Consider the following 16653-nt stretch of genomic DNA (forward strand, 5'->3'; position numbering starts at 1 on the left):
GAGAGACATCCGATCGTCCAGACCATCGATCCTGTACGAATATTATCTTGTTGAATCGTACCGTACGATATTATATATCGTCAGTACGAATTATTTTTTAAACTGTTCGTACATCTTTGTACCAGGACAAAGTCTTTTATGAAGATCGTACTATACGATGTTGAATTCGTACTGTACAACAGTAACGGCTCTTTTGAATTCAGAGGTTTTGGAGACTTTTTATGATTATCAATCAAGTTCTTTTTGAGAAAGATTTACAGAGGGGGGTGAACGTGGTTAGAGAGGGATTCCAAGGGAGAAAACTCTAGAGAAATTCTTGAGGGTTAAGAGAGGAAGGAGGAGGTGAGCGTTGTGAGGGAGAAGAGGTGTGAGGAAGATACACGGTTGCTCCAAGCTTGCTGCATCTTGCTCCCCTGTGCCGAGAAGATTTGAGGGAGGATCTCCAAGGGAAAGGCTTGTCTACATCCGTCACCTCGAGGTTCTCTGCCTTCTCCAGAAGGGAGAAAAACAAGAAGGTTCTCTGCCATCGCCAAGAGGGAGAAAATAGAGTTTGGTATTCCGCCACGCGGGTTGGTGAAAGGGAGGTTAGTACAGGCTCTCCGCCTTGCCGAGGGGGGCAAAAGAGAACTATTTTGATAGTGAAAATCCCGAGTGGAGGACTCGGGAGTGGACGTATGTCATATCTTGACCGAACCACTATAAAATTCTTGGTGTGTTCTTTCCTTATCGTTGTTTACTTTTTGCTTGGCATTTTAAATTTGTCATATCTATTGCATGTGAAATTTTGTGAAAGTAAAATGCATAAATCTTTGTTTATAAATTTAAAAACAACAAAAAAATTAAAACTCTTGTTAGGGTTAATTTATTAAGAAAGACTTTTACAATTCACCCCCCCTCTTATCGTTTAGTAATTTCACAACTCAATAGTAAAATCAATCTCTGTGCGTGGGGCAAGCCAAGTAATTCATCTACAAAAACTTCAGGATACTCTTGTACAACAGGTATCTCCTCTAATCCTTCTCTTCTTTCTTCTCCTCCTGAACATAGGCTAAAAAGCCTTCATATCCTTTCCTCAACAGTTTGTATGCCACTTGTTGTGGATCTATAGTTTTATATTTTGATGATGCAAACATTCTTATTTCTTTATAACGACCTTTTTTAACTAACATTTCAGGTCCACACGATCAGACTGTAATTTGGGAACTAGCTCAAGATTGGTATAACAGGTATGAGTCAGTTTGTACACTTTTTTCTTTCTTGAGTCTATTTTACTAATTTCGTGTAGCTCCTGAATGATTGTAGCTTGGAAGATTTTTTGTTATTCTCTAAAGATTACTATTTGGTAACATCATCCGGATGATAATTATATCATCCTGGACGATCGGTCCCAAAAGCAGTAACTCTAATTAGGGTATCCTCATTAAGGAAGCCGCATAAGTTGTGAGTCGGCCTGGACGATACTATTATATCGGCCAGGACGATCAGATTAGGTATTCATTATTTAAGGAAATCGGCCAAGATGATATACAGCATCATCCAGGACGATCTAAACTCAATTATCTAAATTGATCTGGTACCTTTAGAAGCACTAATGGCTAATTGATACGATCACATCGTCTGGGATGTAGCGAGGATCGGTCAGAGAACGATTTCCTGATGATTTACATCTGCCAGAAATCTATTTCGGGCATATCAGGATGATTGAAACAGTTTTAAACTAATCTTCCGAGACAACATAGATCGGCCAGGATGATGTAACCAACCTTCTTCTGATCGTGCCCAAATTGTCTCGGGCTGATGAGCCTGAATTTGTACTGATCGTACAGGATGATATGCATATCGTCAGGCACAATAATTGTCGGCAACTTGTATTATGAGGCTCTATTTTGAGTTTTCTTTTAATCTATGATATGACACTTGTGTAAGTGTCTTTGCAGCCATTGTAGGCTTCTCTCTTTGGGGAAAACTTGAAGAGAGAGCTGAAAGTAGAGTGATAGGTGGGAAAGGGGTGGAGTTTGAGGAGAGGGAGAGAGATTCTTTGAGGGGGGACTCAAGGGAGTGGAGGGGGTGTCCACACGGTTATCCGGCAAGCTCGCACCTGAATACCACGAGATTCAAGGCTTATCTCGAGGAGATTCACCAAGAAGAAGATCTCTTTAGTGTCAAAAGGACACGGCGACTCTGCCGCACCGGGGAAGTGGAAGTGATTTTGTAAGGGCTTCTCCGCCTAGCTGTGGGGGCTAAAGGAGAGACACTTAGTAAGTGGAATATTTGGAGGGTGCCTCCAAGGACGTGGATAGTAGGTCAGGATTTGACTAGAACCACGTGAAAGTATATATCTGGTGGTAGTTCGTTTCCTTTATTACTTCCAATTATAATTTTTTGCATTATTGATTTCTTTGTGGTGTAATCTGTTGCTCCTTTGTTTTAAAGTTGTTATATATTAAATAGTTTACAGATTATCCTCTCTACTCTTAATTACCTTGTGAGCCGTTCGAGTAGGGCCTAACATCCCTAACGGAACTTCAAGTGGTATTCAGAGCACTTTATGAGTGTGCCATCTAAGCATTTCAGTAGGTATCAGAAGGTTGTTTTCAAAAAAATAAGTTTTTAAACTATGAGAGTTTTGATGCCATGGACTATTTTGTAAAATCAGTAATATTGGGAAAGGCATTATTCAATCACCAGACCACCCACTTATTAATGAAATACACTTCGTTTTGATTGGATCTTCTGGCACAAACCTTCAATAACTTTCTATTGTGAAATTTGAGTTTGAATTTTCTCATGTGGCATATGAATTTTAACTGGTTATTCATTCACCGTGCCACGATAATTGTTAATTAGAGTTAAACTGATTTCCTTTTAGATAAATGGAATAAGGAAGAACAAGTTAAATGCTCAATTGAATTTGCAAAATCTTTTAAATTTGCTTTTCTATGCTTTAATTTTGAAGATTTTATGTTAGTATCCACGTGTACTACTAGTAAGTGAAGTTTGGGAATAAACTACATAATATATACGAAGGCACTAGTGAAATCAAGCAATCCAAGTTGAATATGTTAATGCATGATTTTGAACTATTTTCCATGAAACCTTTTGAAATGAACTTAGACATGTATAACAGGTTCATTCAAATTGTTACATCATTGCATGCCTTAGGAAAAGAATTTTCAAATTTTGAATAAGTTAACAAAATTATTCACTGTTTATTTGAAAAATTTGATGCCAAAGTTGTTGCTATTTGTGAATCAAAAGATTTGAATGAATATTCTATTGATAATTTGATTGGCTCACTCATTACCTACGAGCAAGGGTTGGGTCAAAGACTTTTGGATGCAAGTGAAATGATTATTCTAAAAGCTGAAGATACAGAAAGAGATAGCTTAATTGGTGACGAATGCAATAACTTGTCAAGAAAATCACAAAGCTCAGCAAAGCATAAACAAAAGTGGAAAAAAGGTAAAAAGGTAAGGACGTTCATATTTCTTTTGACGTTATTTGCTTTCGATGTAGGAAGCCTGGACATATGAAAAATAAGTGCCCTAATTTAAGAATTCTTCGTACGAAAGAAAAGGGTAAAGCAAAACAAAATTTGAACTAGGGAAATAATGAAAAGAAAAAAATCTCATGGGCAGACCTGATTTCTGAAGCATCGGACCAGGAGAAAGATAATGGTTAAAAGCCTTGTTTGTGTGTTTGTGTTGTGTTTTGTTTTTAGTTATTTTTTGTTTTTTGTTTTGTTTTATTTTTATTTTGTGTTTTTATCTTTGTTTATTCTTTGAATTTTTTTTTATTTAGTGAAATTTTTTCGCTGATCAACACACACTCACTTTTCTAAAAATAAAAAATCTACTTCCTATTTTTTCTTGAAATCTTTGGTAAGTTGTGATTGACTTCTCTAAAAATAGTAAAAGGAAGGAAACTCATGTTTTTGACTCTCAATCTCTATTTCCTAAAAGTGGTTATGCTACTTTTGATTTAAAATCTTTTTCATATTTTAAATAGTCTTTGAAACTAAAATTTTTTATCTTCTTACATTTTATTTATCGCATAGAAATCTTTTGCAAGTTGTTGAATCTAACTGATAATTTTCTTAATCAAGAATTTGCTTTATCAATAGGATGGGTTTACTTTTGTTTTTAAGATTTAAGAAAGGTAGTATATTAAAAAAAATTGGCCAATGATGCCAAAAATAAAAAAAGCACAAAGACGCCAAATTGAAAAATATACACAAAGTATATCAAAAATCAAAAGATGCGCAAAGAGAGCCATTCAAATTGATAAGAGGAATAAAGTGAGCCCACAAAATTTAATGCTTATCATTCTTATACTTCTTAAAAGCTTAAGAAAACTATTGATACTTGATTTTAAGAAATATGATTCCTGATTCAACAATTCATTCATTAATATACTATTAGATATATTTTATGAAAGGAGTTTTGAAAAATTAGTGTTTCTTTTTCTAAATTATTCCTTGATTTAGATATTGAATTAAAAAGTTTTTGAGCCTTTTTAAAGAACTTGAGTTTGAATTTCTAACCTTTTCTGGGCTATGCGTTATCAATCCAATTCTACTAAGTTTTTTGATTAAAACCAAAAGGTAACTTTCTCATTTTAAGAATATTTATTTTTTCACTAGATCAGGAAAAGTTTTTTATCTTTTGTTCATTTTTTTTTGTTTGTGCCTCCTCTCTTTTTGATAATGTCAAAGGGGGAGAATGTATTGTTGAATTTTTGTACTGTTTGTATCTCTTTTTTTAAAAACAAATAAAAATAAAAACAACAAAAATATCTTTATCTCCTCTAGTTTTTAAAGTTTTATTCTAGTGAGGGGGAGATTAGGAGAGTGTTTTTACTTTTTGAAAATTCAAATTGAAATGTTTGCCATCATCAAAAAGGGGGAGATTATTGCGGATCTATGGTTTATGATTTTGATGATACCAAACATTCTTATTTCTCTATGACGGCCTTTTTTACTAACATTTCAGATCCACACGATCAGACTGTAATTTGGAACTAGCTCAAGATTGGGTATACTAGGTCTGAGTTAGTTTGTACACTTTTCCCTATCTTGAGTCTATTATATTTCGTGTGGCTCCTGATGATTTGTAGCTTGGAAGATTTTATGTTGTTCCTTAAAGATTTCTATTTTTGGTAACATCGTCTGGGACGATATTTATATCATCCTGGACGATCGGTCCAAAAGCAAAAACCCTAATTAGGGCATCCTCATTAAGGAAACCATCATAAGCTGATCGGCCTGGACGATACTTGTATCGGCCAGGACAATAAGCTCAATTCAGAAAGAATCAGCCGCCATGATCAGATTAGGTATTCATTATTTTATGAAATCGGCAAGGACGATATACACATCGTCTAGGATGATCTAACTCAATTATTCCTAAATTGATCTGGTATCTTTGGAAAGCATTAATGGCTGATTGATACGATCACATCGTCCGGGACGATCGTATGATCGGCCAAAATGATTTCCTGGATGATTTACATCAGCCAGAATCTATTCCGGGCAATGATCAGGATGATTGAAATAGGTTTTAAACTAATCATCTGGGACGATTGTGAGATCAGCCAGGATGATGTAACCAATTTTCTTCTGATCATCCCAAATTGTCTTGGGCTGATGAGCTGAATTTGTACTGATCGTACAGGATAATATGCCTATCGTCCTGGACAATAATGTTGGCAACTTGTATTAATGAGCTCATTTTGAGATCTTCTATTTAAGCTATGACATGACACTTTGTAAGTGTCTTTGACAGCCATTGTAGCTTCATTCTTTTGGGGGAAACTTGAAGAGAGAGCTTGAAAGGGAGTGAGAAAAGGGTGGATTTTGAGAGAGGGAGAAGATCCTGTGAGGGGGGACTCAAGGGAGTGTGGAGGGGGTTCCACACGGTTGCTCCGGCAAGCTCGCACCTGAATACCGTCAGATTCAAGGCTTGTCTTGAGGGAAGTTCACCAAAGAAGAAGATCTCTTTGGTGTCAAAGGACCCGGTGACTCCATCGCACCTGGGAAGGTGGAAGTGATTTTGTAAGGGCTTCTCCGCCTAGCTGTGGGAGCTAAAGGAGAGACACTTAGTTTAGTGCAATACTTGGAGGGTGCCTCCAAGGAGTGGATGTAGGTCAAGGTTTGACCGAACCACTATAAATCTGGTGTGTTCTTTCCTTTATTACTTCCGCATTTAATTTCCGCATCGTTGATTTCTTTGTGGTAAATCTTGGTTTTTGGTTTTAAGATTGTGTTTGTTTTAAATACCAATTCACCTCTCTCTCTTAATTAGCCTTGGGCCAGTTCATAGGGCCTAACATCCCTAACGAACTATCAAGTGGTATCAGAGCACTTTCTAGTATCATATGAGCACTTTCACCACTAAGGAAGAGACTAACATGGAAGTTATGCTTCTTTCCCCTATGAATTTAAATTCTCTCTCATGGCATACAAAATTTAAGTTCTTTCTTGTTACAGTCTATTATCATAATGTGGCAAACAACCAATTCATACCTAAGATTGTATTAAATTCCAATAATGGCAATAATATAAGATCTGCTTTGAAGCTTTTATCACCTACAGTCAATTTCACATGACACTTCTTATTGGTTTCCAACTGACTCCCATTGGGCATTAAAATTGATAAGGGTTTGAGCAAAACTGAAGGGGACAAATCAACAGTCTTAATAAACTCTTCTAAAATAAAAAAGTGTGATGCTCCCATATCAAATAACACCTTAACAGGCTTGTTACACACAAAGATTATTCCTAAATACCATGCATGTAGCATAACATAAAGCTTATCTTACTCATATATCATAAAAAAAATTATTGACATTAAATAAAGTTCATACCTGTAATAACATCAGAAGAGTCTTTGGCTTCTCATTGGGATAGACCATAAATCCTTGGTTGAATAGGTTGAAGAGCTTAGGCTTGAGATGGAGTTGATGCAGTAGACTCCACCATCCTTGGCCTTCTAACTGTCCTCTAAGGAGCACTACCCCTTCTGGCCTTTGGGGTAGACCTCTGTCCCAAGATAGGATAGGATTTTGCCATGTGCCCTGATTGATGGCACCAGCAATAGGTATTGGTACCCGAAAGGCACTCTCCCTTATGAGTCCTCCCACACTTATAGCATATAACATAAGGAGTGCTGCTTTGTGAAGTGTTGGGCTTGGACTTCTTCCAATTGGGCCTTCTAGAAGGAGTGATTCTCTCTGTGGGTCCACCTCCTATGAATGATAGAGGCTTCATGTCTTGGAATAATTTCAAGTTTTGGTTCATTATAGTGCTTCCACTGCCTCCATCCTGAGTCTGAGTACTCTTTATCTTTTGGGTCATGGCTACCATCATCTGTGTGAAAGAAATAATAGTAGCACTAATACTTCTACTTTGAGGCTCCGCTACTGCTGGTAGATCTCTCCTGCCCTCTCCAATATTGCCATCAGTGGCATCATTTTCAGGTTTCATAGCCTTGAGACATAATGCAACAAAATAATTCAAGCAATCTATAGCATATGCATTTTATACCTACTCAAACATATATGATCATCCTATTGGCTCTTTCATATTAATCAATATTCTTAAATCCTTTTCTCTGATACTACTCTTTGTCACGACCCGGCCCAATGAGCTCGTAAAAGGGTGAGGCGGGAACGAAAGTCGAATAATAGGAATTAAAACCTTCACATAACTTTATTAACATGTCTCCAAACATAAAGAAAACATCCTCAACATAATGAAAAAGCTGCTAAAGAACTCCAAGTAAATTTTTTTTTTTCATTTCATTCATCAAACAATATCAACATATATATGAAGATTCATTTCAAAATGAAGATGTTCAAAATATAACTAACCATCAAAGTTATCATATACATCCATCTATACCAAAATAATAAAAACTCAAAAAAGGAACATGCTGTCCGTCGTCTCCCTATGACAGTAGGTATGTGGTGGTTGGTCCACCATTAATGATTTTCAGGATCTCCTAAAAATTTTCCACAATAAGGGTGAGCCATAATTCAGTAGGTAAATGCTTTTTAATTAAATTTTAGAAAAACAAGGTAAAGAGGTAACATTTATGCCAATGCTTCTAGTGCAGGAACAATAAACATGTCATAACATTTAGCTAGCATGCCTCGAAGTAATCAATTAAGTCTCTTTCCTTGGATAAGCTTGCAACCAATTTTATTATACATTGCATGATTTGTTTTCATGATTCATGTGATGCTTCTTATGCATATAATATAATACATAATTTATAATCACCCATCTCGGAAGTATCATTTGTACTGATCAGGTACACATTAACTGGCCATTCATTTACCATTTGGTTCAAAAGAACCTCTTTTTACCATTTGTCTCAAAAGAGCCCCATTACCATTGCTCAAAAGAGCTCCTTTACCATTGATACTTCTGCGTCAACATGCACATACATATATTCTTTACTTAATCATAAAAAGAACTTTAGCATATCCTTCATGCATATGGTCTATTATTTCATAAGGTGCTACATGATTACATGGTTTCATGAGAAAAGAGACATGAGCTATGTACTTTCTTTAATCATTACATGAGAAGGAAACAATTGCATTACAAACTTCCACATGCGAAAGGCACTTGCATTGTAAACTATCACATAAGTAAAACATGTGTATTATAGTTGGCATATGGTCAAGTGTCTCTAAATATTTATACATGTGTACATATTATTAAGCTAATCATAAGAGCATGTTGCATGACATTTAAGAACATGTTAGGATGTAGAAGAAAAATATAATTGCAATAATGCTAAGAATCCCATAACAATACTGTTACATATTCCATGAATTATGTTTTGATGATTAGCAAACACTCTTGCTTCTTTTCGATTGCCTTTACTACTAACATTTTCAAGATTCAAAGATCGGATGGAAATCAAAATCAGCTCAAGACTGGGTAGATTAGTGTTGAGTCAGTCTGTAATTTTTTTTCTTTCTTGAGTCAATTATAATTGTTTGAAGTGACTGATGTTAAGTAACCCTACACACACACACTTAAGAGATTTAGAACTTGTGTTTTTACTCACATCGGCCCGGACGATCGAGTTCAAAAAATAAGATCTAATGAGGATTTATTAGTTAAGGCAGCCGTAATTAACTGATCGGCCTGGACGATACATGTATCGGCCAGGACGATATGCTTAATACAGAAAGAATTTTCGTGCACGAACAATTTAGGTATTCTGTATTTTTGGAAATTGGCCAGGACGATTCTTTGATCGGCCTGGATGATATTGTATAATTATGCCTAAATCGATCCGGCAATCATGGGAGTAATTAAGGATGATTGATACGATCACATCATCCTAAACAATCGCAAGATCGGCCTGGACGATCCATTCAAAAACCCTTGATTGCTCCTGGATGATAAATATCGGCCAGAACAAATTCAGGGCGATGCTCTGTCCGATTTGGATAAGACTGCCCAAATTCAGGGCGATGCTCTGGACGATTTTCCCCTGATTTGAACTAATCGGTCGGGATGATCGTGAGATCATCCGGGACGATCAAGCAAATTTTTAATCATCCAGTTTGCACTCAGGGCGATGCTTTGGCCGATCTTATGAGATTTGTACTAATCGGCCAAGACGATTTCAATATCGTCCTAGATGATAAAGTCAGCAATTTGCAACTAATGAGCTCCTTTGAAGCTCTTCTTTTTAAGAGCTCTTGTTCAACATTTTTGAACATCCTTGGCTGCTGTCTTGACCTGAGAAAACCTAAAGGAAAGAGACAGAGAGAGAGGGAGAGAGAGAGAGAGAGGATCTTGTGAGGGGGAGCTTGTGAGGGGGTTCATAAGGGTTGCTCCAAGCATTGTCTCACTTCTTCTTCCCTAGAGTCTCTTATCCTTGAAAGGGTTGGGAGAGGTAAGTTTTAGATAGTGATCGTGGTTCTATGCCTGCTTTAGGAGGAAGCAAAAGGAGTTGGGTTCTCTACCTTGCCGGGTGTGGCAAAAAGGAGGTGTTTTTGTGAGGGCTTCTCCGCCTAGCTGTGGGGGCTAAAGGAGAGTCACGTTGGTAGTGCAATACTCGGAGGGCACCTCCGGGAAGTGGACGTAGGTCAAGTTGATCGAACCATTATAAACCCTTGTGTTCTTTTTACTGCTTCCGCACTTTAATTTTATGCACTTGTTTTTCCGTGGTGATTATGGTTTGTGATATTTGTTCTTGGTTTTAAGGAATTTTTAAAAATACCAATTCATCCCCCCTCTTGGTTAGCCTCGGGACTACTTCATAGGGCCTAACATCCCTAACGAACTTTCAAATACAAGAACATGATATCATGGAAAGAAAAAAATTTTCTTTTTCTGAATAAAAGAGCCACACTTTACCTACCTCAACTTGTGCGCAAACTTCTGATTGTCCGATCAAATCCTCCCCTCCACGCGTTCAATATCTAAAAGAGACATACATATCGTGTAAATATCAATAATCCCCATATAAGCTTCCTAAATCCTTAATATATGATAATAAAGAACTCATCCTTATGCTATGTCCATGCTCTCAAAGTAAACCCCTTTACCATTTCATGACATAACTAAATCCTATTTTTTCTAAATTAGGATTTAGTCATAATCTTAAATTTCTATGCATGCAAACATCTTTCCCTATACTCAATTAGTAATTAAAATATAAAGAATTTTTGGAATATTTTAAATCAAGATTTAGAAAACTAGTATTGTAACGAAAAGCCCTAAATTTGCCTCTAAAAACCTTCTCAAATCCATTTAGAACCATAAAGCTCAAAAATTTCATAATTAGGGAAAAACCCTAATTTCTAAAACTTAATTTTTTTCGATAATCTTATATTTTTTTCAAATAGAGGCTCTCTTATGCCATTAGGAGTTACTTTTGTGAAGGCATTCCAAAAGAAAATCAATATTGAGTGAAACCCTAAATTTTAAAATCCATATTTTTTATGAAATCAATTCAAATTTGAGTTTAAAAACATCACCCTACCTTCCCTATCTTTATCTTAAAGAAAACATGTATTTCTATAAAACCCTAGATTTCTTCCCTTAGTGAAAACTCCATGAAAAGAAGATGAAACTCTTGCAAACAATGTACCTTAACAACATTCCTTACAAGTTCCCTTCAATTTCCCTCGCAAACCATCGCCGGAAACCGCCTCTAGGACCTCCCGTCATTGCTCCTACCCGATGCCCCCTTCTCCTTTCTCCGCTTGGTTCAAAATGCACTAAGGAATGGGGACTGAAACATTTCAGTCCCCTATTTAGAGTAGGATCCTCTCATTAAATGCCTAATTACCTAAAAAGCCTTATTTAAAATCATCTCTATTCAAAAGTCATCAAGGGCAAAACCGTTATAATGAGATTTCCATAAATTTTAACTCCCAAAATACTTAAACTCCAATATGGGTTCTATACATCGATTCGCTTATAATTTTTTGCACTTTTATAAAATTTATTGCGTCGGATTCTGATGACTTTGAAAAATTCACTTAAAACTCGTCGTGATGTATCGAAAAGCGTGCGAGGTCTAAAATGACATTTTACGGGTTTTACAACCTTCATCCTTTTTCACCCACCTGGTGAAGGCTGAGAACCTTCATCCTTTTCACCCTCTCGATGAAGACAGAGTATCTCAACACAATATTTAAGATCTTGTTTCAAAGCCTCTATAGGAGATAAGCATAAATTTGAAGAAGAAGAAAAGATACTCACTTTGGGCAACCTTGTGAATCCCTCACAAATCCCCCTTACTTGATCTCTGACACTTTACTCTCATAATCTTTTCCAAACACTCACACTCAATGGCCACTCTTAAGAGAAAATCGCAGCAACGGTATTGAGTGTATGTTTTTAGGACTCTTATATATTAAACACAAGAAAAGCCATCCAAAAATTTGAAAATTACAAGTCATTTGACTTAAGATAGTACAATATGATCAAGGAACATTTGTACAAAAATTTAAAAAATACAGGTATGATCTTATACAAACCTTATTTCATACTTTGTCAGTTGTCTGTATGAATAGTTCAAAACTAAACCTATTTGTTTGGTATGACATTATACAAACCTTATTTCATACTTTATCAATCATATGTACAAATTGACATTATACAGTATAAATAATTAACATAAATCATGCTTTATTTAGTATGAACATGGATGACACCATTTCATACTCTATCAATCATCTGTACGAACAAACTTCCTACAGTACGAACAATTCAAAAAATATAAAACATGGTTTCATTAAGTCATTTTGGAGGAATTTATACAGTTCGATTAGTCTTAAAATTTTAAGTTTTGACTCACTCCCCTTATGTGTGTGTGTTTGGTTACCCAATTACAATCACACTCCCTTAGACTCAAAAAAATAAAAAAGATTTGCAAACTTCATTACATGAAATCATAATCTACTATGTCTTGAAGTCTTATACAGTCTGGAGTATAATTTCCCTAAACTATTAGTACACACAAACAACAAATAGAAAATGTCCAGTACATGCTAGGAGAAATGATAAAATTAACAGAATAATAATATATTTCTACATAAAAAATTACATTCTTAAGCTGGATTCGTGAGTTGTAATATTAATCACTAAAAAAATTTACAAGAGGATTTTGATACTTATGAAATAATATATTTTTTACTAATGAATGTAAATAACATAGTTTTTTTAATGTGTCCCTAGATCTTTATCAAACTTGTAGTTGTGAAAAGAAAGGTTTATGATCTCTTACCATTTTAATATCTCTATAAAACCTAAAATATTAAATATCCTATGTCTAGGCATAAAAATATTAAATTTTAATACTCCTAATTATTCCAGCATTCCTCTATCATAGATATACATTACATTAGATATTAGCTACACACATAACCATTATAAGTATTAAATAAAGAATGAGATATATTAAAAATATCAACATATCATTTAAGTCAGAAGAGTTTATATTAGTACTTGATATGCTTTTTATATCATACCTAAAAACTAAAGAATTAGCTATATATGAAAGATTCAATAATAAAACTAATTTTTATTTTATTCATTAAAAGAAGGGAATTAATTTGCTTAATTATTTAAATAAAAAATTATTTAACTAACCAGTTTTAGAAAATCGAACCGGCTCACTAGTTGAACCCTCAATTCTTTGAGTTCAATCCAGTTTGATGCAAAGCAGGTTCTTAACTTGGTTTGAATCGGCCATCTGATCCGTTTACAGTTGAACCTATCAAACCGATCAGTCCAGCCCGATTTTCAAAACTATTGTTATTACATTATTCTATTAGCTTACTTGAAGCTCAAAATAGAGAAAATCATCATATATAAATTCATTTGATCTTAGCATGATCCTTGCTTGTTTTGTCCTCAAATTATCATATGTTCAACCATAACAATTCAATCTAACATAGAATGTTGTTATATATAAAATCTAAGATTGATTAAGGCTTTGTCTGAGATAACTTTCTTATTGTTTTATAATGCAACTTTTAAGTAAAAAAAAATTTTAGTTTAAAAAATTTTTGTACTAAAAAACTACTTTAGAAAGCAATAAGATGAATGTCACAAATAAAGTCTATATTACACATATTGATGCATGTGGAACTAAATGATCTTCAAGATTATTGCGGCTAGAATATACGCGGCGGTAGAGTTAAAAGATTTTCGTCTCAGTGATGTACGGATATCTAGCACACAAACAAAGGAGAAACAATAACACAAGAATTTTTACGTGGAAACCATCAAAGGGAAAAAACCACGGGGCCTCGCCCAGTTGAAATAGTTCCACTAGTATTTTGTTTGAGATACAAGAGGCTGACTCATCCACAAAGTTAGGACGTCAGATTACAATGAATCCTTTCTAAATTGAGATTCAGTTACAAAGTTTAGCAGAGTTCTGACGTCACTAAGGAGATTGGGCAGAATTCAGGTGTCATCTGGAATTTGGACTAAATTCTAGCGTCGAGCGGAACTTTGACGTTACATGGGAAGAATTCAGGAGCCACCAGGCTGTCCGAAAGAATTCTGGCGTTACTCAGGCAGCAGGAAGAACTCTGGCGGTGGTTGAGGAGGAGCTATTCCCTCCTATCCTTCTCTTCTCTTCTTCTCTTCTTCTTTTCTTCCTCTCTTCTTCTTGCTTGGGTCCCCTCTCATGAGAAATGAGTGGTCTATTTATAGATTTTATGGAGTAGCATAGCTTGTAAATAGGTGTGAGATCAGGTGCAAATAGGAAGTGGTCGAATGGACGGCTGATATTGAATCCCTTGATCGTGCATCGTTCGTTAGAAATTTGAAGATTTTAATGATGTCGAATTTCAGCGATCTTGGGCTCGTTGGATCTGTCTCGTCGAGTCATTCGATTTGACTATAAGCTCATTAAAATCGGAGACCGTTTGATAACTCAAATTGTGGTACAAACTTTCCAACAGCACGTAGGGTGCTCGATTTTGACTCATTTGGGCTCGGATTGAGTTGAATTTGGTGTCATTGGGTTTGTATTTTCGAGATGCTCGGTTTGACCATAAGCTCGTTAAAATCGGAGTTCAGGTGGTTCCGAATTTAATTTTTGAAGTTTCTGGCTCAATTTTGCCTCGAGATTCATGCTCAATCAAGATAATTTTTTGAGAATATATCTGTTGCCCCCTATTTTCGGACGTCATAGCTCCAAGAGTCTGAAAATATGCATCACAAATTTTGGAGAATTTTCTATGTGGTTTAGAGTCCTATCTTGCATGTAGGAGCCTCAAATGGCTTTAAAATACCGTAATCGAATCTGAAACGTTGAAAAATGGTTTTGGGGACCCCAAAAATGTCCGATTTGACCTTTCCGGGGCGAAAACCGAACCATGATATGAGTGGGCAGCCGAACCGGCCTATTGACCTATTTTTTGCCCCAGATTAGGTCAAGGAGTTGACCTTATCAACTTTAACCAGGCTAGACCTCAAAACCCATCCCAATGGGTTCAGGGAGTCAAGCCAAGTCTATTGAGCCCAGACCCAGGCCCTGGGCCAACCCAGACCCAGACCAGGGTTGACCCAAATTTACCCTGATTCCCTTCTTTGTACCGGCATTTTGACGGCGCTTAAACCGTCGGTCATTGTACTGACGGCTCACTGGTGGTGCGTTCACAGACGGCTTGCCGGCAGTTACGGCGGTCGGAGAGCATCAGATAAATCGCCGACACGCGTTGGTTCACTATTGGTGACATATCGGCGGTTTGAAAAAAATATTGGCGGTCATTAAAACTATCCGGTATTATCATTTCGGGCGGCTAAACTGCCGGTTAGCCGCCGGAAACCTGTAGCACCTGCAAAAAAATATTGTCAGCATCCCCTCTATTTGACGGAGGTTCACCCTAGATTCTAAACCTGCACATAAAGCAATATATAACAACAAGTTTTGGGCAACACACCGCTATATTCAATCAACTATCACAAATATAAACATAAGCACAACCAAACAAAACATTAAATGTAAACTAAGTTAATATGTTCAGGTCACAAGTTCATAAGTTCAGAAATTCACAAATTTATAAGTTCACAATAAACAAAAAATAGTTATAATCCTCAGCTGTATCCTCGCTGTCTCGAGATATTCATCGCGGCTCTTCCTCTTGCTTCCTCTGATTTTTAGTTCTGTTGGATTGCAGCTCAGCTTGCATTTCATTTTGAACCCTTCTAATTTCTCCTTCTTTATAGCTCTCTCTCTTGCTCTCTCTCTCTATATATATCTCTCTCCCTCTTTATAGCTCTCTCTCTCTCTATCTCTCTTTATATCTTTTGCTCTCTATCTCCCTCTCTCACTGTCTTTTCTCTACCTCTCCCTCTCGTTTCTCTCTCTCTCTCTCTCTCAATCTCTCTCTTGCTATCTTGCTCTCACCCAAAGTCACAATCAACCCATTAGATCTATTATTACAAAAATTACACTTAAAAAAAATTCAATCGATTACAAAATTACCTATTGCAAATGTCTAGATTACAACCTAAATCATACATTATATAATAAACTATTGCAAATGTGTAGTGAGAAAAAAAAAATCACAGGAAAAATTTCAAGTTTACCTTCAAATCCCAGATTTTCTTCAACTCCCACGAACCCTAGGGCGGCCGGTCTGAGATCGACTGCGTAAAACTTCGACGGTGGCTAGCTTTGACGGTGACTGGAGGCGACGTGCATAGAGGACGTTCGAAGCAAGAGAGAAATTATAAATGAGAGGGGAAGCTCAGACCTGGTAATTTTTAGGGCTTGTACCGACAGCTTTCTGGCGGTCCGCACCGCCAGTATTTAGTTTACTTAACAACGACAGTTTACACCGCCAATATTTTTAATGTCCGGTGGTTTATCCGGCAGTTAAATGACCGCCGTGTTGCGGATCTATGGTTTATGATTTTGATGATATCAAACATTCCTTATTTCTCTACGATTGCCTTATGTGCTAACGTTTCAGGTCCACACGATCAGACTGCAATCTGGAACCAGTTCAACATTGAGTAGACTAGGTCTATGTCAGTTTGTAATCTTTTTCCTTTCTTGAGTCTGTTGTATTTGATGTGGCATCTGATGATTTGTAACTTGGAAGAATTTCTGTTGTGACCTAAAAGATTTCTATTTTTGGTAACATCGTCCG

The sequence above is a fragment of the Dendrobium catenatum genome, unplaced genomic scaffold (genome assembly GCF_001605985.2).
Source record: "Dendrobium catenatum unplaced genomic scaffold, ASM160598v2 fragScaff_scaffold_133, whole genome shotgun sequence".
Classification (NCBI taxonomy): domain Eukaryota; kingdom Viridiplantae; phylum Streptophyta; class Magnoliopsida; order Asparagales; family Orchidaceae; genus Dendrobium; species Dendrobium catenatum.